General features: G+C 31.8%; 1 protein-coding gene and 1 long non-coding RNA gene across 8 annotated transcripts in view; both read left to right on the forward strand.

The window, feature by feature from the left end:
• The window catches only part of LOC136043712 (circadian locomoter output cycles protein kaput-like), a 311923-nt gene that overhangs the window by 179853 nt on the left and 104989 nt on the right, over positions 1-27081 (forward strand). The window lies entirely within an intron of this gene.
• Positions 239-18570, forward strand: LOC136043713 (uncharacterized). The gene is made up of 2 exons (XR_010621691.1): positions 239-555; positions 18411-18570. It is a non-coding gene; the product is annotated as an uncharacterized LOC136043713 (long non-coding RNA).

Consider the following 27081-nt stretch of genomic DNA (forward strand, 5'->3'; position numbering starts at 1 on the left):
TGAGCTACTTCGGCTTGAATACATTCGTTTTTGAATTGGTATATGATGAAATAATTCAGACGTCATTTGCGGACAGTGACGTCACTCGACAGACACACAGACAACTTATCTATCTATATATATAAAATAAGTTGTCTGTGTGTGGATCTGTGTGTGGATCAGGTGACGTCATGTTTGTCCGCATATGACGTCTGAATTATTTCACACTAATACAAAAGAAGAAAAAAACTAAAAAAGGTAAAAACCACAAAAAAAAACTAAAAAAAAAAAAAACTAAAAAAGCTAAAAAACTAAAAAAACTAAAAAAAGGTAAAAATCTAATAACTAAAAAAAAACTGAAAAAAATAAAAAAAGGCAAAAACTACAAAAAAAATAAAAACTAATAAAAAAACTAAAAAAAAAAAAAAAAAAAAAAAAAAAAAAAAAAAAAAAAAAAAAAAAAAAAAAAAAAAAAAAAAAAATAAAAAAAAAAAAAAAAAAAAAAAAAAAAAAAAAAAAAAAAAAAAAAAAAAAAAAAAAAAAAAAAAAAAAAAAAAAAAAAAAAAACTAAAAAAGGTAAAAACTACAAAAAAAACTAAAAAGAAAAAAAACTAAAAAAACTAAAAAACTAAAAAAAACTAAAAAAGGTAAAAAACTAAAAACAAAAAAAAAACTGAAAAAACTAAAAAAAGGCAAAAACTAAAAAAAAACTAAAAACTAATAAAAAAACTAAAAAAACTAAAAAAACTAAAAAAAGGTAAAAAACAAAAAAAACTAAAAACTAAAAAAGAAAAAACTAAAAAAAAGGAAAAAACTGAAAAATAAGAGAAAAAGAAAACTAAAAAAATATTAATAAATATAAAAAATATAAATATAAATATAATATAAATTAGCAATCAACAAAGCACCGAGACACAAATGACGACCGGGACACAGGGAGTATAAATGACGACCAGGACATAAGTAAAAAAAAAAAACTAAAAAAACTAAAAAAACTACAAAAAAACTAAAAACTAATAAAAAAACTAAAAAATCTAAAAATCTAAATAAACTAAAAAAGAAAAAAAAGAAAAAAGGAAAAAAATAAAGGAGAAAAACAAAACTAAAAAACGAATGTATATACAGACCGGGACACCGGGATACAAATGACGACCGGGACACAGGGAATATAAATGACGACCGGGACACAGGGACACAACTACAATGGGGACGCCAGGGGGCACAGGGGGATATAAATGACGACCGGGACACCGGGACACAAGGAATATAAATGACGCCCGGGACACTCAAAGAGAAATCACAGACTGGAACACCGGGACACAAATGACGACCGGGACACAGGGAATATAAATGACGACCGGGACACAGGGACATAACTACAAAGGGGACGCCGGGGTGCACAGGGGGATATATAAATGACGATGGCGACTCAAGGAATGGTCGATTAGCAATCACCATCAACAAAGCTCAAGGGCAATCATTAGAATCATGAGGTATAGATCTGAATACGGATTGTTTTCCCATGGACCATTATATGTTGCATGTTCAAGAGTCGGTAAACCTGACAATCTATTTATATGCACAGACAATGGGACAGCAAAGAATGTTGTATATTCGCAAGTTTTACGTAGTTAAAAACATATATATATATATATATATATATATATATATATATATATATATATATATACTAGCTGTTGGGGTGGCGCTTCGCGCCACCCCAACACCTAGTTGGTGGGGGCGCTTCGCGCCCCCCCCAAGCCCCCCCGCGCGCGTAAGTCGTTACGCGCCATAATAGTTACGCGCCATTGTAGTTGTGTCCCTATGTCCCACCTGTGAATATAGATATATATATATATATGGTTTTAACTACGTAAAACTTGCGAATATACAACATTCTTTGCTGTCCCATTGTCTTTGCATATAAATAGATTGTCAGGTTATCCCCCTGTTTCCCCCGGTGTCCCCGTTGTAGTTGTGTCCCTGTGTCCCGGTCGTCATTTATATTCCCTGTGTCCCGGGTCCCGGTCATCATTTGTATCCCGGTGTCCCGGTCTGTATATACATTCGTTTTTTAGTTTTGTTTTTCTCCTTTATTTTTTTCCTTTTTTTTTCTTTTTTAGCTTATTTAGATTTTTAGATTTTTTAGTTTTTTTTATTAGTTTTTAGTTTTTATTTCTTTTTAGTTTTTTTGTCCCGGTCGTCATTTATATCCCCCTGTTTCCCCCGGTGTCCCCGTTGTAGTTGTGTCCCTGTGTCCCGGTCGTTATTTATATTCCCTGTGTCCCGGTCGTCATTTGTATCCCGGTGTACCGGTCTGTATATACATTCGTTTTTTAGTTTTGTTTTTCTCCTTTATTTTTTTCCTTTTTTTTTTCTTTTTTAGTTTATTTAGATTTTTAGATTTTTTAGTTTTTTTATTAGTTTTTAGTTTTTTTTTCTTTTTAGTTTTTTTGTAGTTTTTACCTTCTTTTTAGTTTTGTTAATTTTTTTTTTTACTTGTGTCCTGGTCGTCATTTATACTCCCTGTGTCCCGGTGCTTTGTTGATTGCTAATCGAACATTCCTTTTGTCCTGGTCGCTTTCTCTTTGAGTGTCGTCATTTATTTTTTTCTTTTTTAGTTCTTTTAGTTTTTACCTTTTTTAGTTTTTTTTTAGTTTTTAGTTTTTTTAGTTTTTTACCTTTTTTTAGTTTTTTTAGTTTTTTAGCTTTTTTATTTTTTTTATTAGTTTTTAGTTTTTTTGTAGTTTTTGCCTTTTTTTTTAGTTTTTTGTCCTGGTCGCTTTCTCTTTGAGTGTCGTCATTTATTAGTTTTTTCCTTTTTTTTTTTAGTTTTTTATTGGTTTTTACCTTTATTTTAGCTTATTTTTCAGTTTTTTCCTTTTTTTTAGTTTTTTTTTATTTTTTATTTTTTTTAGTTTTTTACCTTTTTTTAGTTTTTTTAGTTTTTTTAGTTTTTTAGCTTTTTTACTTTTTTTATTAGTTTTTAGTTTTTTTTTGTAGTTTTTGCCTTTTTTTAGTTTTTTCAGTTTTTTTTTTAGTTTTTTATTGGTTTTTACCTTTATAGTTTTTTTAGTTTTTTAGCTTTTTTATTTTTTTTATTAGTTTTTAGTTTTTTTTGTAGTTTTTGCCTTTTTTTAGTTTTTTCAGTTTTGACGTCACCTAATCCAGTTTTTTCAGGTGACGTCACCTGACACATCCATCCACACATCCATCCACACATCCACAGACAGACAACTTATTTTTATATATATAGATATATATATATATATATATATATATATATATATATATATATATATATATATATATCTATATTCACAGGTGGGACATATGGACACAACTACAATGGCGCGTAACTAATATGGCGCGTAACGACTTACGCGCGCGGGGGGGCTTGGGGGGGGGGCGCTTAATCTATATATATAAAAATAAGTTGTCTGTCTGTGTGTCTGTCTGTCAGGTGACGTCATGTTTCTGTGTCGACTGACGTCATGAAGTTAGTTGTCGTCATTTTTGCTATGACGGTGACGTCATTAATGGTATTTAAGACATGCGTTCACGGAAAAACGTTTAATTGTAAAATGACTGAAGAACCTACAATGGCAACAGCCGAGGAAGCTGCTCAAAGAGTCTATGCCAAAAAACTTGCTGCTGATAGAGAAAGTAAGAAAAGAAAGCGTGCCGAGGAATCACAAGAACAGCAAGAAAACAGGCTTGCAGCTGATAGAGAAAGTAAGAAAAGAAAGCGTGCCGAGGAATAACAAGAACAGCAAGAAAACAGGCTTGCGGCTAAAGAACGCAAAACCGCGCAGTTAGATGAAAATCCACCTGGAAAGCGAGAGTCAGAACATATCAAAACTGAAAATGATAGCGATGATGATTGGGTTTGGGATTTTGACTTGGATAAGGTCCTCAATGCCTACCAGATTTAAGTTAAAAAACAAAGGTTCGGCGATATGTACTTCATAGTGACGCTGCAAAATAAAGAAGAAAAAAAAACTGAAAAAATGTAAAAAACTAAAAAAAACTAAAAAGAAAAAACACTCAAAGATAAATTACAGACTGGGACACAAATGACGACCGACACAGAGGGAATATAAATGACGACCAGGAACCTCAAAGAAAAATTACAGACTGGGACACCCGGACACAAATCACGACCGGGAATATAAATGACGACCGGGACGCAGGGACACAACTACAACGGGGACGCCGGGGGCACAGGCGGGATATATAATTGACGACTGAGACACAGGGATTGTTTGAATAGAAATTACAGACCGGGACACCGGGACACAAATGACGACCGGGACACTGGGACACAGGGAATATAAATGACGACCGGGACACTCAAAGAGAAAATACAAACTGGGACACCAGGACACAAATGACGACCGGGACAGCGAAGAATGTTGTATATTCGCATGTTTTACGTAGTTAAAAATATATATTTATATCTATCTCTATTCACAGGTGGGACACAGGGACACAGCTACAATTGCGCGTAACTAATATGGCGCGTAACGACTTACGCGCGCGGGGGGGGCTTGGGGGGTTGCGAAGCGCCCCACCAACTAGGTGTTGGGGTGGCGCGAAGCGCCACCCCAAAAGCTAGTTTTTATATATATATATATATATAGATATAGATACGTCAGTTGACAAACATGACGTCAGTCGACACACAAACATGACGTCAGTAGACAGACACACAGACAAACAACTTATTTATATATATATACTAGCTGTTGGGGTGGCGCTTCGCGCCACCCCAACACCTAGTTGGTGGGGCGCTTCGCAACCCCCCAAGCCCCCCCGCGCGCGTAAGTCGTTACGCGCCATATTAGTTACGCGCCATATTAGTTACGCGCCATTGTAGTTGTGTCCCTGTGTCCCACCTGTGAATATAGATAGATTTATATATGTGTTTCAAACTACGTAAAAATTGCGAATATACAACATTCTTGGCTTTCCCATTGTCTGTCCATATACAAAGCCGTATGTACTAATAATGACGTCATATACAAACGCTCTTTTTACAAACAAACAAACATGCATACACACAACTCGTTTTTATATAGGTAGATAGATAGATAGATACAATACAAATTAACTACGTAAAACTTGTGAATATACAACAGTCTTCGCTGTCCCATTGTCTGTGCGTATAAATAGATTGTCAGGTTTACCGACCCTCAAAGATGCAACATACAATTGTACATTGGTAAAGCAATCTGTATTAAGATCTATACCGCATTTTTCTAGTGATTGCCCTTGAGCTTTGTTGATGGTGGTTGCAAATGCTAATCGAATTGGGAATTGCAATCTTTTAAATTGAAAAAGCAGATCCGTTGGAATCATGGGAATGCGAGGAATAAGAACAGCCTCACCCTCATAAGGCCCTGTCAAGATTGTGGCATCTATTAGGTTTTCCATTGTTTTTTTTTTTTACGGCAAGTCGCGTGCCATTGCAAAGCTTTGGTGGGTTGATATTTCTTAAAAGTATTATTGGTACGCCTATTTTTAGTTGTAGCAGGTGTGGTGGACACCCTGAAGGATCTATGGAATTTAAAAATTCAGATGGATAATTAACCGCTTCATTTGGTTCCGAAATACAAATTAACTGCGTAAAACTTGCGAATATACAACATTCTTCGCTGTCCAATTCTCGCTGCATATAAATAGATTGTCAGGTTTACCGACCCTCGAACATGCAACGTACAATTGTCCATGGGAAAAACAATCAGTATTAAGATCAATACCACATTTTTCTAATGATTGACCTTGAGCTTTGTTAATGGTGATTGCAAATGCTAATCGAATTGGGAATTGCAATCTTTTAAATTGAAAAGGCAGATCTGTTGGAATCATGGGAATGCGAGGAATAAGAACAGCCTCACCCTCAAAAGGCCCTGTCAGGATTGTGGCCTCTATTAGGTTTTCCATTGTTTTTTTTACGGCAAGTCGAGTGCCATTGCAAAGCTTTGGTGGGTTTATATTTCTTAAAAGTATTATTGGTACGCCTATTTTTAGTTGTAGCACGTGTGGTGGAAACCCTGAAAGATCTATGGAATTTAAAAATTCAGATGGATAATTAACCGCTTCATTTGGTTCCAAAACTGTGTCGACTGACTTGTAAAGGACTGCCTGGTCTTGAATCTTGGTCAAAACAATATTGTTGATTTCGTGGACGTCTATATTTTTGGGTGCGAGAATCGCTCTTTCACTTAGCCATTTATTATTTTTATAATTTTTTAGAATATTCGGAAATACTTTTTCAATCAATTCATTTTTGGACGTCACTAAATTACAGAAATCAGCAGGTAGTTGTATACGTCCTGAAATTGAGTCTACTGGGAGCTTTCCGTTTCCCATTGCCAGCAATTGATCTGAAAATGTTTGACCAGAGTCATCGTTTTGCAATCGGACACGCATATTTGTAGTTAATTTTAATGTTTTTACGTGTGCCCATAAATTAGAATTTTTCAGGCAAGCATTCATTTCGTCTGCAGGAGTTGATCTAGGTATTATAGGTAATGTTTGCCTGAAATCTCCCGCAAGCAATATTAAGGTGCTGCCAAAGGGTTTCGACTTCCCTCGCAAATCTTTCAAGCATTGATCCAGAGCCTCGAGCGATTTTTTGTGTGCCATTGTGCACTCATCCCAAATAATAAGTTTGAATTGCTGCAATACTTTACCCATCCCAGATGATTTGGAAATATTCCACGTGGGAGTTTCTGTAGAATGCAAGTTCAGAGGCAATTTCAAAGCGGAATGAGCAGTTCTTCCACCAGGCAGCAATGTTGCGGCTATTCCGGACGACGCAATTGCCAACGCTATATCATTTTTAGATCGAATTGATGCCAGAATCAGTTTTATCACAAACGTTTTACCAGTACCTCCTGGCGCATCCAAAAAGAAAATTTCTCCAACGTTGTTATCGACACAATGCATTATCGTATCATAAATGTCTTTTTGTTCCGACGTTAACTTGGAAATGTTATTTTGTACATACGACAATAGATCACTCGTACTGTAACTTTGTTCACGATCCAATTCTACACATCTCGAAACAGCAGCGATACGGTTAGGTGAAGGCATTCCCAAACCCTGAAGAGGTTTGTTTGCCATACTTATGCACAAATCTTCTATAACAACTAAAGTGTAGTTATAAATTTCTGATGTAAAATCAAAAGTCATGTCTGACGTCTCTAACTGTTTTCGATGAAGTATATCTTCGGACATTTTTGACTTATATTTTTCCCATAAATCTGTAGGAGCTGATGGAGAGCAAGTTGTTAAAATGATGCCAAACAATGCACGAATTTGACTTGGGGTTGACGTTTCGCACGCGTCATTGATGCAGTTATCCCAGTGTTGGTCATTCTCCAATAAATTCAGAGCTTGGCATGCACTACGGTAAGTGTCATGTATAGTACCATTTACAGTCCTCAAATACTCAAAGGATGTCGGACCGGGTACATTCACCAAAAGCAGGCGTAGAAAGAAGCATTCATGTTGATTGGGGTGAACGGTGTAGAGTCTTCCTATCGTGGTATCTTTGAAGATGGTAGGTTGGCCGTCGACTGACTTACCCTGTTTTCGACGTTCAAATACTTTATTTTTAGTATTCCACGTGTAATACGGAGGCACTTCAGTATACAGCAGTTTTTTTGCAAAAGAATCATTTTTGCAAAGCGAAAAAAAAGCTGTTAATGTTGTATCCGGTGGATTCAGGACTCTTTGTTGCACGTTGGTTTCCGTGAAATAAACACGTTGACCATTTTGTAAATGTACCGCTAAGTGAACAACAGCTGGACTACGTTCATGTATCGGAAATGAAAGAATTCGCCAAACAGCTTCATTACTGCTTATGTATCTTCCAGCCTGATATTCTACGATTTCATCGAAATCTTTGATTTCGGACTGCAAGCCAAAAACTGCCATGTCACTGCCTTTGTTGACGTATTTACATATGTATTTGATTGCCTTTACGGAATTACAGTATTCAACGTTTATGTTTGCATTAAATGTTTTTGATAATAAAGGGGAATATGGAACAACCCACTGGTTATCTACTTCGATGGTGGTACCGTTACGCTTCTTTATTATTGCTGTTTTACCGCCATCTTCAGTAGATCTTCTTCTATATTGTGGGTAACCATCATTGCCAGTAATTGTTTTAGGTACTAAAAGTCGAGGATATTGCTTTGTGCACCTTCCTTTGGCCATGCATGGTGAATTTTCGTTCAGTGCACCGCAAGGTCCATGTATCATATTTTTTACAATAATATCATGTAACCCCTTATCGACATTTTTATCAGGTATTTCAGCGGAAATCACATCATCAATTTCGTTTGAAATGATTTTCAATTTCGCAAATGAATGTATTGTTCAGAGCGGAGCTTGGTCTGATTCAGGCGGATATATAGCAAACGTTCTGATTCAATTTTAGCATACATATCCACGACAAATTGGTGAAACAATTCACGGCATTTTAAAATATAATTTTCTTCATCCTGCCGAATCATTAGTCTATAGGAATAATAATGCATTGCACTGCATTTCTTATTCATTTCTTTGTTAGTGGCTGGATTCATCAATTTAATATTAAAGTGATAGCCGTCGGCTCCATCCCAAAAAATGATAGGATATTGTAGGGCATCGTAGCATCGATGAGTTTCAGCAATTCTTAACAACTGAGCGTTTCGCTTATGTAGAATAATATCTCGAGGTAAAAACTGATCACCGACCATAACGATTGCCACTTCGTCGATAGTCGGAGCATTGTATCTACGCACATGTTGGCCAGGAGGCGTTTTGTCAGCGGAAATAACAATTTTATGAGTATCAGTAGGCATCAAATCGTTGGCTGTTTTGAACAGACGCACTAACTTATTATTTTCGTGGAAAAGATGTTGCAATTGGGTAACGATTGTCCTTTCAACGTTGGGAGAAATTTCGCAACGTACATTCAATTCAGAATTTCTATCACTGATGAAGTACAATTGTAAAAATTTATGATTCTTGCCTGAGAATGGTAGAAGGGACCCTGCTTTATGATAAATTTGCCCTTTTACTTTGAAAGTAGACATAAATTGATCTGGATTTTCGATTTGGGCTCCAAACGACGTCATTTGGAAACATGAGTTGTATTGTCTGATTTTTGACAAAAAACGCTTAGATTCTGACGTATTTCCAGTAAGGAAAGTCTTCAATGGCTCTGGTGGTGCAGCCAATAGAGGAAGTTTAACTTTTCCTGAGGCGCAACACATTCCCATTGTTTCACCATTGAATTTCAAGGCCTTGCAATAGGGACAAATTTTAGACATTGTCCCGATTTGAACACATCTACTCAAGCTATAATCATCGACTGGGTTGTACCTGAATGCCAGGCGATAATTTTCAGATTGCTCTGATTCCTCGGCACGCTTTCTTTTCTTACTTTCTCTATCAGCCTCAAGCCTGTTTCCCTGCTGTTCTTTTGATTCCTCGGCACGCCTTCTTTTTTTACTTTCTCTTTCAGAAGCAAGTCTGGTTTCGCGTTGCTCTGGTAGTTCCTCGACACGCCTTCGTTGACGTAAATTGCACATTCTTAATCTGGCCATTTCTCTTTGAACCGCAAGCCTGGTTTTGCTTTTTGGTAACATTCTACCTTTTTCAATGTTTTTCAATTTTTCAGTGTTCATTCTAACATTGATGTTAGAAAAAAATTTTACGTACCAAGCATGCAAACACTCGACAATTTATAATAAAACTCAAAATTATAAAGATCTGTTATAAGGTTTTCGAATTACTTTAATCTATTGTCAAAATATATAGAAATATTTATGCAATTACCAGTTTCTACATTTTTAGTTTCAGTTTGCTTTTCAGTTTAGTTTCATTTTTATATATATTTAAGATATAATCTGGCGTAACGGACAGACAACTTATTTTTATATATATAGAAGATAGATTTTTATATATATAGATACAGTTTCTTCTTTAGTTTTTTTCTTTTTTAGTTTTTTCTTTTTTTAGTTTCTTCTTTTTATTGATTTGTTTTCTTCAATTTCTCAATGTTCATTCTAACATTGACACTTGGAAAAATCTTTACGTGCCAAGCATGCTAAAGCTCCAACAATTTAAATTAAACCTCAAATTTGGGGTATCTGTTTTAAGGTTTTCGAATTACTTTAATCTATTGTCAAAATATATTGAAATATTTGTGCAATTCCCAGTTTTTTTTTTAGTTTTTTCTTTTTTTAGTTTTTAGCTTTTTTAGTTTTTTTTTAGTTTTTTATCTTTTTTATTTTTTTACGTTTTTTCTTTTTAGGTTTTTTCTTTTTTTAATTTTTTTAATTTTTAATTTTTTTTTTTAGTTTTTTCTCTTAGTTTTTTTTTAGTTTTTTACCATTTTTCTTTTTCGAATTACTTTTATCTATTGTCAAAATATTTCGAAATATTTATGCAATTTCCAGTTTTTACATTCTAGTTTGTTTTCTTTTATATATATAGAAGATATAATCTAGCGTAACGGACAGACAACTTATTTTTATATATATAGATAGATAGATACGTCAGTTGATAAACATGACGTCAGTCGACACACAAACATGACGTCAGTAGACAGACACACGGACAAACTACTTATTTATATATATATATATAGATAGATAGATACGTCAGTTGACAAACATGACGTCAGTCGACACACAAACATGACGTCAGTAGACAGACACACAGACAAACTACTTATTTTTATATATAGATAGATAGATACGTCAGTTGACAAACGTTTGTTGATGGTGATTGCTAATCGACCATTCCCTGTCCCGGTGTCCCGGTCGTCATTTATATCCCCCTGTTTCCCCCGGTGTCCCCGTTGTAGTTGTGTCCCTGTGTCCCGGTCATCATTTATATTCCCTGTGTCCCGGTCGTCATTTTTATCCCGGTGTCCCGGTCTGTATATACATTCGTTTTTTAGTTTTGTTTTTTTCCTTTATTTTTTTCCTTTTTTTTCTTTTTTAGTTTATTTAGATTTTTAGATTTTTTAGTTTTTTTATTAGTTTTTAGTTTTTTTTCTTTTTTTTGTAGTTTTTACCTTCTTTTTAGTTTTGTTAGTTTTTTTTTTTTACTTATGTCCTGGTCGTCATTTATACTCCCTGTGTCCCGGTGCTTTGTTGATTGCTAATCGAACATTCCTTTTGTCCTGGTCGCTTTCTCTTTGAGTGTCGTCATTTATTTTTTTCTTTTTTAGGTCTTTTAGTTTTTACCTTTTTTAGTTTTTTTTAGTTTTTTAGATGAAAATTTTTTTTAGTTTTTTCCTTTTTTTCTTTTTAGTTTTTTATTGGTTTTTACCTTTATTTTAGCTTATTTTTCAGTTTTTTCCTTTTTTTTAGTTTTTCTTTATTTTTTATTTTTTTTAGTTTTTTACCTTTTTTTAGTTTTTTTAGTTTTTTTAGTTTTTTAGCTTTTTTACTTTTTTTTATTAGTTTTTAGTTTTTTTTGTAGTTTTTGCCTTTTTTTAGTTTTTTCAGTTTTTTTTTTAGTTTTTTATTGGTTTTTACCTTTATTTTAGCTTATTTTTCAGTTTTTTCCTTTTTTTTAGTTTTTTTTAGTTTTTAGTTTTTTTAGTTTTTTACCTTTTTTTAGTTTTTTTAGTTTTTTTAGTTTTTTAGCTTTTTTATTTTTTTTATTAGTTTTTAGTTTTTTTTGTAGTTTTTGCCTTTTTTTAGTTTCTTTAGTTTTTTAGCTTTTTTATTAGTTTTTAGTTTTTTTTGTAGTTTTTGCCTTTTTTTAGTTTTTTTTTCTTTTTAGTTTTTTTGTAGTTTTTACCTTCTTTTTAGTTTTGTTAGTTTTTTTTTTACTTATGTCCTGGTCGTCATTTATACTCCCTGTGTCCCGGTGCTTTGTTGATTGCTAATCGAACATTCCTTTTGTCCTGGTCGCTTTCTCTTTGAGTGTCGTCATTTATTTTTTTCTTTTTTAGTTCTTTTAGTTTTTACCTTTTTTAGTTTTTTTTAGTTTTTTAGATGAAATTTTTTTTTAGTTTTTTCCTTTTTTTCTTTTTAGTTTTTTATTGGTTTTTACCTTTATTTTAGCTTATTTTTCAGTTTTTTCCTTTTTTTATTTTTTTTTATTTTTTATTTTTTTTTAGTTTTTTACCTTTTTTTAGTTTTTTTAGTTTTTTTAGTTTTTTAGCTTTTTTACTTTTTTTATTAGTTTTTAGTTTTTTTTGTAGTTTTTGCCTTTTTTTAGTTTTTTCAGTTTTTTTTTTAGTTTTTTATTGGTTTTTACCTTTATTTTAGCTTATTTTTCAGTTTTTTCCTTTTTTTTAGTTTTTAGTTTTTTTAGTTTTTTACCTTTTTTAGTTTTTTTAGTTTTTTTAGTTTTTTAGCTTTTTTATTTTTTTATTAGTTTTTAGTTTTTTTTGTAGTTTTTGCCTTTTTTTAGTTTTTTTTAGTTTTTTAGCTTTTTTATTAGTTTTTAGTTTTTTTTGTAGTTTTTGCCTTTTTTTAGTTTTTTTCAGTTTTCAGTTTTGTCACCTGATCCAGTTTTTTCAGGTGACGTCACCTGATCCATCCACAGATCCACACACAGACAACTTATTTTTATATATATAGATATATATATATATATATATATATATATATATATATATACTAGCTGTTGGGGTGGCGCTTCGCGCCACCCCAACACCTAGTTGGTGGGGGCGCTTCGCGCCCCCCCCAAGCCCCCCCGCGCGCGTAAGTCGTTACGCGCCATAATAGTTACGCGCCATTGTAGTTGTGTCCCTATGTCCCACCTGTGAATATAGATAGATATATATATATGGTTTTAACTACGTAAAACTTGCGAATATACAACATTCTTTGCTGTCCCATTGTCTTTGCATATAAATAGATTGTCAGGTTTACCGACTCTTGAACATGCAACATATAATGGTCCATGGGAAAACAATCTGTATTCAGATCTATACCTCATGATTCTAATGATTGCCCTTGAGCTTTGTTGATGGTGATTGCTAATCGACCATTCCCTGTCCCGGTGTCCCGGTCGTCATTTACATCCCCCTGTTTCCCCCGGTGTCCCCGTTGTAGTTGTGTCCCTGTGTCCCGGTCGTCATTTATATTCCCTGTGTCCCGGGTCCCGGTCGTCATTTGTATCCCGGTGTCCCGGTCTGTATATACATTCGTTTTTTAGTTTTGTTTTTCTCCTTTATTTTTTTCCTTTTTTTTTCTTTTTTAGTTTATTTAGATTTTTAGATTTTTTAGTTTTGTCCTGGTCGTCATTTATACTCCCTGTGTCCCGGTGCTTTGTTGATTGCTAATCGAACATTCCTTTTGTCCTGGTCGCTTTCTCTTTGAGTGTCGTCATTTATTTTTTTCTTTTTTAGTTCTTTTAGTTTTTACCTTTTTTAGTTTTTTTTTAGTTTTTAGTTTTTTTAGTTTTTTACCTTTTTTTAGTTTTTTTAGTTTTTTTAGTTTTTTAGCTTTTTTATTTTTTTTATTAGTTTTTAGTTTTTTTGTAGTTTTTGCCTTTTTTTTAGTTTTTTTAGTTTTTTAGCTTTTTTATTAGTTTTTAGTTTTTTTTGTAGTTTTTGCCTTTTTTTAGTTTTTTTAGTTTTTTAGCTTTTTTATTTTTTTTATTAGTTTTTAGTTTTTTTTGTAGTTTTTGCCTTTTTTTTCTCTTTGAGTGTCGTCATTTTTTAGTTTTTTCCTTTTTTTTTAGTTTTTTATTGGTTTTTACCTTTATTTTAGCTTATTTTTCAGTTTTTTCCTTTTTTTTAGTTTTTTTTTATTTTTTATTTTTTTTAGTTTTTTACCTTTTTTTAGTTTTTTTAGTTTTTTTAGTTTTTTAGCTTTTTTACTTTTTTTATTAGTTTTTAGTTTTTTTTGTAGTTTTTGCCTTTTTAGTTTTTTATTGGTTTTTACCTTTATAGTTTTTTTAGTTTTTTAGCTTTTTTATTTTTTTTATTAGTTTTTAGTTTTTTTTGTAGTTTTTGCCTTTTTTTAGTTTTTTCAGTTTTGACGTCACCTAATCCAGTTTTTTCAGGTGACGTCACCTGACACATCCATCCACACATCCACAGACAGACAGACAACTTATTTTTATATATATAGATTATACTCCCTGTGTCCCGGTGCTTTGTTGATTGCTAATCGAACATTCCTTTTGTCCTGGTCGCTTTCTCTTTGAGTGTCGTCATTTATTAGTTTTTTCCTTTTTTTTTTAGTTTTTTATTGGTTTTTACCTTTATTTTAGCTTATTTTTCAGTTTTTTCCTTTTTTTTAGTTTTTTTTTATTTTTTATTTTTTTTAGTTTTTTACCTTTTTTTAGTTTTTTTAGTTTTTTTAGTTTTTTAGCTTTTTTACTTTTTTTATTAGTTTTTAGTTTTTTTTTGTAGTTTTTGCCTTTTTTTAGTTTTTTCAGTTTTTTTTTTAGTTTTTTATTGGTTTTTACCTTTATAGTTTTTTTAGTTTTTTAGCTTTTTTATTTTTTTTTATTAGTTTTTAGTTTTTTTTGTAGTTTTTGCCTTTTTTTAGTTTTTTCAGTTTTGACGTCACCTAATCCAGTTTTTTCAGGTGACGTCACCTGACACATCCATCCACACATCCATCCACACATCCACAGACAGACAACTTATTTTTATATATATAGATATATATATATATATATATATATATATATATACTAGCTGTTGGGGTGGCGCTTCGCGCCACCCCAACACCTAGTTGGTGGGGGCGCTTCTAGCCCCCCCCCCAAGCCCCCCCGCGCGCGTAAGTCGTTACGCGCCATAATAGTTACGCGCCATTGTAGTTGTGTCCCTATGTCCCACCTGTGAATATAGATATATATATATATATATATATATATATATATATATATATATATATATATATATATATATATATATATATATATATATATATATATATATATATATATATATATATATATATATATATATATATATATGGTTTTAACTACGTAAAACTTGCGAATATACAACATTCTTTGCTGTCCCATTGTCTTTGCATATAAATAGATTGTCAGGTTTACCGACTCTTGAACATGCAACATATAATGGTCCATGGGAAAACAATCTGTATTCAGATCTATACCTCATGATTCTAATGATTGCCCTTGAGCTTTGTTGATGGTGATTGCTAATCGACCATTCCCTGTCCCGGTGTCCCGGTCGTCATTTACATCCCCCTGTTTCCCCCGGTGTCCCCGTTGTAGTTGTGTCCCTGTGTCCCGGTCGTCATTTATATTCCCTGTGTCCCGGTCGTCATTTGTATCCCGGTGTCCCGGTCTGTATATACGTTCGTTTTTTAGTTTTGTTTTTCTCCTTTATTTTTTTCCTTTTTTTTTCTTTTTTAGCTTATTTAGATTTTTAGATTTTTTAGTTTTTTTATTAGTTTTTAGTTTTTTTTTCTTTTTAGTTTTTTTGTCCCGGTCGTCATTTATATCCCCCTGTTTCCCCCGGTGTCCCCGTTGTAGTTGTGTCCCTGTGTCCCGGTCGTCATTTATATTCCCTGTGTCCCGGTCGTCATTTGTATCCCGGTGTACCGGTCTGTATATACATTCGTTTTTTAGTTTTGTTTTTCTCCTTTATTTTTTTCCTTTTTTTTTCTTTTTTAGTTTATTTAGATTTTTAGATTTTTTAGTTTTTTTTTAGTTTTTAGTTTTTTTTTCTTTTTAGTTTTTTTGTAGTTTTTAACTTCTTTTTAGTTTTGTTAATTTTTTTTTTTACTTATGTCCTGGTCGTCATTTATACTCCCTGTGTCCCGGTGCTTTGTTGATTGCTAATCGAACATTCCTTTTGTCCTGGTCGCTTTCTCTTTGAGTGTCGTCATTTATTTTTTTCTTTTTTAGTTCTTTTAGTTTTTACCTTTTTTAGTTTTTTTTAGTTTTTTAGATGAAAATTTTTTTAGTTTTTTCCTTTTTTTCTTTTTAGTTTTTTATTGGTTTTTACCTTTATGTTAGCTTATTTTTCAGTTTTTTCCTTTTTTTTAGTTTTTTTTTATTTTTTATTTTTTTTAGTTTTTTACCTTTTTTTAGTTTTTTTAGTTTTTTTATTTTTTTTTTTTTAGTTTTTTAGCTTTTTTACTTTTTTTATTAGTTTTTAGTTTTTTTGTAGTTTTTGCCTTTTTTTAGTTTTTTTAGTTTTTTTTTAGTTTTTTATTGGTTTTTACCTTTATTTTAGCTTATTTTTTCAGTTTTTTCCTTTTTTTTAGTTTTTTTTTAGTTTTTAGTTTTTTTAGTTTTTTACCTTTTTTTAGTTTTTTTAGTTTTTTTTAGTTTTTTAGCTTTTTTTATTTTTTTTATTAGTTTTTAGTTTTTTTTGTAGTTTTTGCCTTTTTTTAGTTTTTTTAGTTTTTTAGCTTTTTTATTTTTTTTATTAGTTTTTAGTTTTTTTTGTAGTTTTTGCCTTTTTTAGTTTTTTCAGTTTTGACGTCACCTGATCCAGTTTTTTCAGGTGACGTCACCTGATCCACGATCCACAGATCCACAGACAACTTATTTTTATATATATAGATAGTTTTTTTTTTTTACTTATGTCCTGGTCGTCATTTATACTCCCTGTGTCCCGGTGCTTTGTTGATTGCTAATCGAACATTCCTTTTGTCCTGGTCGCTTTCTCTTTGAGTTTCGTCATTTATTTTTTTCTTTTTTAGTTCTTTTAGTTTTTACCTTTTTTAGTTTTTTTAGTTTTTTAGATGAAAATTTTTTTTAGTTTTTTCCTTTTTTTCTTTTTAGTTTTTTATTGGTTTTTACCTTTATTTTAGCTTATTTTTCAGTTTTTTCCTTTTTTTTAGTTTTTTTTTATTTTTTATTTTTTTTAGTTTTTTACCTTTTTTTAGTTTTTTTAGTTTTTTTAGTTTTTTAGCTTTTTTACTTTTTTATTAGTTTTTAGTTTTTTTTTGTAGTTTTTGTCTTTTTTTAGTTTTTTCAGATGTTTTTTAGTTTTTTATTGGTTTTTACCTTTATTTTAGCTTATTTTTCAGTTTTTTTCCTTTTTTTTAGTTTTTAGTTTTTTTCGTTTTTTACCTTTTTTTTAGTTTTTTTAGTTTTTTTAGTTTTTTAGCTTTTTTATTTTTTTTATTAGTTTTTAGTTTTTTTTTGTAGTTTTTGCCTTTTTTTAGTTTTTTTAGTTTTTTAGCTTTTTTATTAGTTTTTAGTTTTTTTTGTAGTTTTTGCCTTTTTTTTAGTTTTTTTAGTTTTTTAGCTTTTTTATTTTTTTATTAGTTTTTAGTTTTTTTTGTAGTTTTTGCCTTTTTTAGTTTTTTCAGTTTTGACGTCACCTGATCCAGTTTTTTCAGGTGACGTCACCTGACCCATCCACAGACAGACAACTTATTTTTATATAGATAGATATATATATATATATATATATATATATATATATATATATGTCGACATGACGTCAGTCGACACACAAACATGACGTCAGTAGACAGACACACAGACAAACTACTTATTTTTATATATATAGATAGATAGATACGTCAGTTGACAAACATGACGTCAGTCGACACACAAACATGACGTCAGTAGACAGACACATAGATATATATATATATATATATATATATATATATATATATATATATATATATATATATATATATATATATATATATATATATATATATATATATATATATATATATATATATATATATATATATATATGTATATATATATATATATATATATATATATATATATATATATATATATATATATCTATATATATAAAAATAAGTTGTCTGTGTGTGGATCTGTGGATCTGTGGATCAGGTGACGTCACCTGAAAAAACTGGATCAGGTGACTTCAAAACTGAAAAAACTAAAAAAAGGCAAAAACTACAAAAAAAAACTAAAAACTAATAAAAAAAATAAAAAAGCTAAAAAACTAAAAAAACTAAAAAAAGGCAAAAACTACAAAAAAAACTAAAAACTAATAAAAAAGCTAAAAAACTAAAAAAACTAAAAAAAGGCAAAAACTACAAAAAAAACTAAAAACCAATAAAAAAATAAAAAAGCTAAAAAACTAAAAAAACTAAAAAAAGGTAAAAAACTAAAAAAACTAAAAACTAAAAAAAACTAAAAAAAGGAAAAAACTGAAAAATAAGCTAAAATAAAGGTAAAAACCAATAAAAAACTAAAAAAAAACTGAAAAAACTAAAAAAAAGGCAAAAACTACAAAAAAAACTAAAAACTAATAAAAAAAAGTAAAAAAGCTAAAAAACTAAAAAAACTAAAAAAACTAAAAAAGGTAAAAAACTAAAAAAATTAAAAAATTAAAAAAAACTAAAAAAAAGGAAAAAACTGAAAAATAAGCTAAAATAAAGGTAAAAACCAATAAAAAACTAAAAAAAAAGGAAAAAACTAAAAAAAATTTTCATCTAAAAAACTAAAAAAAACTAAAAAAGGTAAAAACTAAAAGAACTAAAAAAGAAAAAAATAAATGACGACACTCAAAGAGAAAGCGACCAGGACAAAAGGAATGTTCGATTAGCAATCAACAAAGCACCGGGACACAGGGAGTATAAATGACGACCAGGACATAAGTAAAAAAAAAAAATAACAAAACTAAAAAGAAGGTAAAAACTACAAAAAAACTAAAAAGAAAAAAACTAAAAAAAGGCAAAAACTACAAAAAAAACTAAAAACTAATAAAAAAGCTAAAAAACTAAAAAAACTAAAAAAAGGCAAAAACTAAAAAAAAAACTAAAAACTAATAAAAAAAATAAAAAAGCTAAAAAACTAAAAAAACTAAAAAAATAAAAAAAGGTAAAAAACTAAAAAAACTAAAAACTAAAAAAAACTAAAAAAAAGGAAAAAACTGAAAAATAAGCTAAAATAAAGGTAAAAACCAATAAAAAACTAAAAAAAAACTGAAAAAACTAAAAAAAGGCAAAAACTACAAAAAAACTAAAAACTAATAAAAAAAGTAAAAAAGCTAAAAAACTAAAAAAAATAAAAAAACTAAAAAAAGGTAAAAAACTAAAAAAAATAAAAAATAAAAAAAAATAAAAAAAAGGAAAAAACTGAAAAATAAGCTAAAATAAAGGTAAAAACCAATAAAAAACTAAAAAGAAAAAAAGGAGAAAACTAAAAAAAATTTTCATCTAAAAAACTAAAAAAAACTAAAAAAGGTAAAAACTAAAAGAACTAAAAAAGAAAAAAATAAATGACGACACTCAAAGAGAAAGCGACTAGGACAAAAGGAATGTTCGATTAGCAATCAACAAAGCACCGGGACACAGGGAGTATAAATGACGACCAGGACAAAAGTAAAAAAAAAAAAACTAACAAAACTAAAAAGAAGGTAAAAACTACAAAAAAACTAAAAAGAAAAAAAAACTAAAAACTAATAAAAAAACTAAAAAATCTAAAAATCTAAATAAACTAAAAAAGAAAAAAAAAGGAAAAAAATAAAGGAGAAAAACAAAACTAAAAAACGAATGTATATACAGACCGGGACACCGGGATACAAATGACGACCGGGACACAGGGAATATAAATGATGACCGGGACACAGGGACACAACTACAACGGGGACACCGGGGGAAACAGGGGGATATAAATGACGACCGGGACACCGGGACAGGGAATGGTCGATTAGCAATCACCATCAACAAAGCTCAAGGGCAATCATTAGAATCATGAGGTATAGATCTGAATACAGATTGTTTTCCCATGGACCATTATATGTTGCATGTTCAAGAGTCGGTAAACCTGACAATCTATTTATATGCAATGACAATGGGACAGCAAAGAATGTTGTATATTCGCAAGTTTTACGTAGTTAAAACCATATATATATATATATATATATATATATATATATATATATATATATATATATATATATATATATATATATATATATATATATATATATATATATATATATATATATATATATATATCTATATTCACAGGTGGGACATAGGGACACAACTACAATGGCGCGTAACTATTATGGCGCGAAACGACTTACGCGCGCGGGGGGGCTTGGGGGGGGGGGGCGCGAAGCGCCCCCACCAACTAGGTGTTGGGGTGGCGCGAAGCGCCACCCCAACAGCTAGTATATATATATATATATATATATATATATATATATATATATATATATATATATATATATATATATATAGATTAGTAGGTTCGGTTTTAATTTAAAACCCTTTAAATTTGATTATCTTTAAAAATTTAAGTTAAAGAAGAATTTAAGTTTTATTTAAAGTTAAAATTTAACTTGAAGAAGAATTTAAGTTTTATTTGGATTTAAAATTTAAGTTAAAGACATCTTAAGATTGTTGGTCCCACTATTGCTGGGGATTTTCTATCATTTATTTTCTGTTAAGAGTGAAGGTACCCATTTCCCCAACTTATTTGCCTGCCATTCATGGTCTCTGTAGGGAACGGAATCTTCAACGAATTGCCAGATTTCTTCTTAAAATTGAACAACGACAGACAAAATTACATAGCATTATTAACAAAATTGTTGGCATGTAAATGAATTACCAGCAAATGATTAGCCACCAAATTGTTTAAAGATCTGTAAATCAAAAAGACTTCCATCCAAATGACTGTAAATCAAAAGGACTACAAGAGTACCAGCAAAAAGACTTAACCAGAAATCATTTTACTATTTGTACATCTCCTCATTAATATTTCATTTACTTTCATACGTTAAGAGAATGTTCATACGAATATTCCATAAAAATCGATAATGATTAGCCAAAAACTTAAGAATTTTTCCACAAATGAAAGTTTTTTTTAAAAAAATTACAGATATATCTTTTTATTCCACCTTCTCGAATAAAAATTACAACTAAAAAAAAATGTTCAAATTCAAAAAGTGAACAATCAGAGCTAGTTAAATTTTACACCAAAGTATTCGTATTTGTAAATTATTATAATTTACTAGCCTACTTGGATTAAAAAGACAAGAAATGCAATTGAAGGGACATAATATGTTAAACTAATAGTATGATACATTTCAATTCTAAGGCTACACAGGCCAACATTTACGAAACCGACAGCAAACAGAAAATGTTAAATAAAAAAACTCGCCTAAAACAGCAAAGGCTCAGTTGCAACCCAGTATGTATGTATGCAAGGGGGTATCCAGGGGCCGGAGAGGCCCAGGTCCCCCAACATTTCCTAGCACCTGCATTTTGTTTTTTGCTTTTTTAATTTTTTTTAGTTAATCTTGTTAATTTTGTCAATTATTGTCGCCTTTGTCACATTGTTCCTTCTCCCAAGATTTTGCTCTAAATCTGCCTTTGTATGTATGTATGATTTTATAAAATCTTATTATCACTATGCACGAAACCGTATAAATGATTGAGTAAAAGAAAAATATTTTTCCTATCTTCTTTTAAGAATCAAAAGGAACACGATAAAGACACTTAAGGAACACAACTAGCGAACCGAAGGGCATTTAAAAAATTTGCTTCAGATTTCAGCAGCTTTTGATACGTTTAATTGCTTCTATGAGCAGAATCCGCAGATCCAGTAACTTCATAGAGTTACTGGATATTATAAAATATTCAGAATGCCTATAATTTAAGTAGGGAACCACTCTCTCTTTCTCTCTTCTCCCGATGCTGAACATTTCATTTCTTAGATTTTAAACTCCATGCAATTGACCATAAAGCGCCTTAAATTCTCATTGGTCCTCCACCTTGGAATAAAATACAGACTGCTCCCTAATCTAAATCGTCAAATTTATCGATTCGCCTTACGATGTTTATCTTTGTTCTGTTTCATTTTTATGGCAAAATCGCAGGATGGTGCAAATAATATACAACGTTGGTAGAAAGGATGCTTTGGAGTTTACGTTGGATATGAAGCTACGTGAACGATTAAAGCGCAAGCAGGTCAACTATGAAATTCCAAGAAGAAAATGGTAAATTAGTTGAAGCTTACACCGAAACAGCTGAACATAGGGTTGAATAGGCTGAGTAGGGGCTATTGAAAATTAAAATAAAACTTACTTTGCAGAGGTTAAACACACCAGAAATTATAGTTATGACCATAATACGGTTGAGAGAGAACAAATTTCAGAGGAACGAGCCTCCAATGAGATTTAATTTCTAGATAAGATTTTTGTTTTCTTATGCAGAAATTCAGATTATGTCAATTTGTTTTTAATCAACAATTAAAGTATTTTTATTTTAAACTTTTCTATAACTTTCTCTTTTCGCTGCATAGTTTTTATATATACAAAATCATTACTTATGTAGTCATTGCTTACTCTCTTCCATGGTGCGATTGTCAAAGAAAACTGGTGAACTCATTAACAGCTAATCTGACATACGAAAGACTTGTTCAAGCCCTTGTCTCCTCCCTCCCCCCAAATTTAACATTTCTGCATTTTTTTTCTCCAATATCTAGCATATCCTATATAATTCTCCGTCGTATAAAGTTGTGTCTCACTTTAAACGCATACCCCCCCAGGCTAAACTGATGAACGTCCAAAATATCCTTTTTTCTTCTTGGATTTAGTCAGCCTAGCCAGTCAACATTTTCAGTTAATGACAGGTTAGGTTAGATTAGGTTTGGTTAGATTATCTTGGGTTATTAAACCATTTCTGTAATAACGAAATTTTACCTAATCTAACCTAAACTAACATAATTTAACCTAACTTTAACTTTTACCATCATAGCTTGCATAAGACTGAAAAAGCTGACTCGCAAAGCTAATTGAATCCAAGTAGAGAAAAAGGAATTTCGGACATTCACGGGTGAATATCGATATTAACCAGATTTCGGACATTCACGGTAAGATATACATCTTCTTGTGATTTTGGAACGTTTTTTGTATATAAAGTTAAATTAAGATACATAATTGGAAACCAATTTAGTAATTATTAATATCAATTCACTATGCCGAGCCAGAAGGGAGAGAGTTAATTGCCCCTCTAGAGTTTAAACAATATATATTTTGGTTTAATAAAAATTTTCGCTTGGTAATTTAGTTATAACCCCCCCCCTAAATTTGGATTTTTTTCTAATTTTAATAAAAAAAATCCGTGGCCCTACCCACTCCATTTTTGTGAATTTTGCGCCCCTAAATTATGCAAAGAAAAAACTGCACCAATTTACAAAAAAACGAACTAACTATATGTTTAATACTATTTAAATATTAAATTTCAGAGCTCTGACTGATTATTCTCTTTTAATTCAACTTGCCTGTCAAACAGTTCGTGGTGACCAACTATAGTAAGGAGCGCCCCAGCTAATTAGTAACCGAAATTCTAAAAACTAGAATTTTGATACCAACAGTTACATCAAAAGAATTGCATTTTAATGCTTATTCTAAATATATAAGTTTCATCACGTTTAGTTCTACCAATCAAAAGTTACGATCCTGAGAAAATTAGTCCGTATTTTAGAAAATAGGGGTAAACACTCCTTAAAAGTCTAAGTATCTTAACGAAAATCACACCATCAGATTCACCGTATCAGAGAACCCTACTGTAGAAGTTTCAAGCTGCTATCCTAAAAAATGTGGAATTCTGTATTTTTTCCCAGAAGACAGATAACGGATGCGAGTTTATTTGTTTTTTTCTTTTCTCCAGGAGGTATTCTATCGAACCATTGGTCCTACAATGTCGCAAGAGGGCTCATTCTGACGAAAATTAAAAGTTCTAGTGCCCATTTTAAGTGATCAAAAAAATTGGAGGGCACCTTGGCCCCCTCCAACACTCATTTTTCCAAAAGTAACTGGATCAAAATTTTTAGATAACCATTTCGTTCAGCATAGTCGAAAAATCTAATAATAATGTCTTTCGGGACTACTTAATCTCCCGCGAACCCCGGGGGTAGGGCTGCATGTTATAAACTTAGACCATTGTTTACATATAATAATGATTATTGGGATGTGTGCAGACATTTTCAAGGGGACTTTTTCACGTTAAAGGGGGGTCGGGAGGAGGGGGTTACGTGGGAGAATCTTTCCATTGAGGAATTTATCGTAAGGGAAGAAAATTTCCATGAAGGGGCCGCAGGATTTTCTAACATTAATTTAAAATAAACAATGAGAAAATAAATAAAAAAAAAGTTTTTTTTAGGTGGAAGTAAGGAGCAGCATTAGAACCTGAAACGAAAAGAAATTATTACGTATATAAGGGGGTTCGTCTCCTCAACAATACCTCACTCTTTACGCTAAAGTATTTCTTAGTAATTTCAACTATTTATTCTACGACCTTTATAATTCAGGAGTCATTCTTAGAGAATTGGGACCCAATTGAAGCTTTAGTGTAAAGAGAATGGTATTGACGAGGGGGAGAACCCCCTCATATACTTAATAAAAATATACAAATATAGAATTTCGTTACGTAAATTAATTCGTAAGTTATGTATATTTATTACTAATTAAAACGTTCGTAGAAAAAATAAAAAGTTCTAGTTCCCTTTTTAATTAACCAAAAATAGGAGTGCAACTATGCCTCCTCCCCCACCCCTTTTTGTATCAAAATCGTCCGATCAAAACTATGAGAAAGCCATTTAGCCAAAAAAATTAATATGTAAACTTAATTTTAATTAGTCATATGCGGTGAGCCAAAATCAAATCATGCATTAATTAAAAAACCTTGAGAAATTAAACAAAAGAAAAGAAATTTTTTAACTGCAAGTAAGGAGTGACAATAAAACTTCAAACGAACAGAAATTATTCCATATATGAAAAAATCGTCAAAATTTAAATATGCACGAAGGAGGAGGTGCATAAACAATTCAAACTTTCCTCCGTAGCCTAGGGATTCTCAACCTTTTCTTGTTTCTACATTCTCTACATCCTTTCTCGTGCTAATGTTCATCCATACAAGAAGTCATAATATTAGAAAAATATTTTTGGCAAACTAAAATTACCTAGATCTCCGAGTCCGGAAGGAGTAAACCAAAATATACGGGAGAATTTGTATTGCACCAACAACTTCCCAATGTACTCCATTATACCAAGATGTCTAAATCGTACCAAAAACGGTACAGTTGTTTCGCGTTGGCACCGTTGGTTTGAAAATAGCAAACAACCAGGATCGCCAACCCTAGTGATTTATATAATTTCTAGTGGTTTTTGTATTCGTTAAAAAATCACAAAATCGGCACATTAATTAGATTGTTAGAGAAAATTACTAAATCGACCAAAAAATCACTATAATCTAGTGATTTCTTTCACTGGGTGGAAAGCCTGCATACAACCAGAGCAATATAATTGCAAGAGAGGCATGAGAAATCTCGAGCGAAATTATTTAGTTTTAATGCCTAGAGTCACCTTATTCTGGACTGCCAAATCGTTTATTACCACGTTGCTAAAAAAAGAGGAAAGGGTGGAAGTACCCACGAAGACACTAGTTCCAAGATTCAGTTTTTGATAATATAAGGTAAGGTCTGAGTCTAATTATCAGCAAGCAATCACTTTTGAACTCGTGCCTCTTATCTTAAAAATTAAATTAAAAAAAACAAGTTTTTTTAACTGCAAGTAAGGAGCGACATTAAAACTTAAAGCGTACAGAAATTATTCTGTGTATGAAAGAGGTTGTCCCCTCCACAACGCCTCGCTCTTTACGCTAAAGTTTTTTTTATTGTTTTAAAAAGTGGATTTGTAACTAAAAGTCAAACTTCAGCGTAAAGAGCGGGGCGTTACGGAGGGGACAACTTGTCTTGTCCTGAAAACGTTTTTTCAAACGTTTTTATTAGTAATAAATATAAGTAACTTACGAATTAACTAACGTAACGAACTTCTATATTTGTATATTTTTATTAAGTATATGAGGGTGTTCGCCCCCGCCCAAACGCGAAAAAGTCCCCCTGAAAACGGCTCTACACTTCGCAATAACCATTACTATATGTAAACAATGGTCGAAGTTTGAAACTTGCAGCCCCTCCCCCGGGGACTGTGGGGAATTAAGTCGTCCAGAAATGCATAGTAATTAGGTTTTTTGACTATATTGATAGAAACGACCGCAGTTTGTACAACTTAGACATCGGCATCATCCTGAGCATGTAGAAGTTTGCATCCTGACTTCGCCAGCCTCTCAGCAAGTAGGTTGATGAAGCGTTGTTTGTTTTTGTGATTTTTCAGAATTTCTCCTTACTTTTGACAATCTTCATGTTAGGAGAGAATTGAATCGTTGGACACGACAAGCCTTTGGTTCTCCTCAGTTATGTGCAGTTTTTCGTCGTCATTGTATCAGTGTAAGAGTCAAAAGCTACCGCCACCTAGCCAAAATGTCTTGTGACATAATCTGCGTAAGATCCTACCACCTCAGAGTATGTGGATCCGGCAGTCCACGAGATTTTTTGGACTAGCCAGCCACCGCCCAAGAATCTCTGGAAGGTTGGCAATGTCACTGGACCATCGAACTCCTCAATTTTTATCAGTTCATTTGTTAGAGAGGCTTTGTCGGCTGTCCTCATCACCTCGATCGAGCTAAAGAGCGATGGTGGAAAACTAAAGAGCTCGAACGACAGAACTTCGTTCATGTCAGGACCACTGGTGCTAGCCACTGCGGCTAGACGTTGTAAGATTAGAGCTGGGATGACCATTACCCTTTCGCTATCTATTGCCACGGATGACTTCTCAGCCGTAGTTACAGCTTTTTATCCTTTCTCCTGAAAACCTATTTCTTAATGTCTTTCGCTTCCATATTCTTCAGAATGGTTTCTCCCACAGATTTGGCATCGTCTGCGTTTACAGACGATGAAGCACGGACACCAGTAACCACGCTCAACAGCTGTGAATCCTGCCCGAAGGGTTCTAGGGGCTCAATGTATAAAACTATCTTTTTGATGTCCGCCAGATCTCTAGCTTTCCTCGAAGATATCGCTTCTGCGTGATTTTCAACAGTCAACTCTGCGAGGCGAGTCAGGCTCTGCATGCGTTCGTTAACGAGAACCAAATTAGGAATAGCAGATGTCCAAATTGTCCGCTGCAATTCAATCATGCCCCTACCCCTGGTCAGACCACTACTCGTTTTCATACTTTTCATTAACGTCTGTTCGATCACCGAATCAGGAGAAAGTGCCGCCCAGTAGTTGTCAGTTCTTCGGATGAACAGTTAGTCCTGTAGCGTTCTGTACTGC

The sequence above is a fragment of the Artemia franciscana genome, unplaced genomic scaffold (assembly GCF_032884065.1).
Source record: "Artemia franciscana unplaced genomic scaffold, ASM3288406v1 Scaffold_867, whole genome shotgun sequence".
In the NCBI taxonomy this organism is placed as follows: domain Eukaryota; kingdom Metazoa; phylum Arthropoda; class Branchiopoda; order Anostraca; family Artemiidae; genus Artemia; species Artemia franciscana.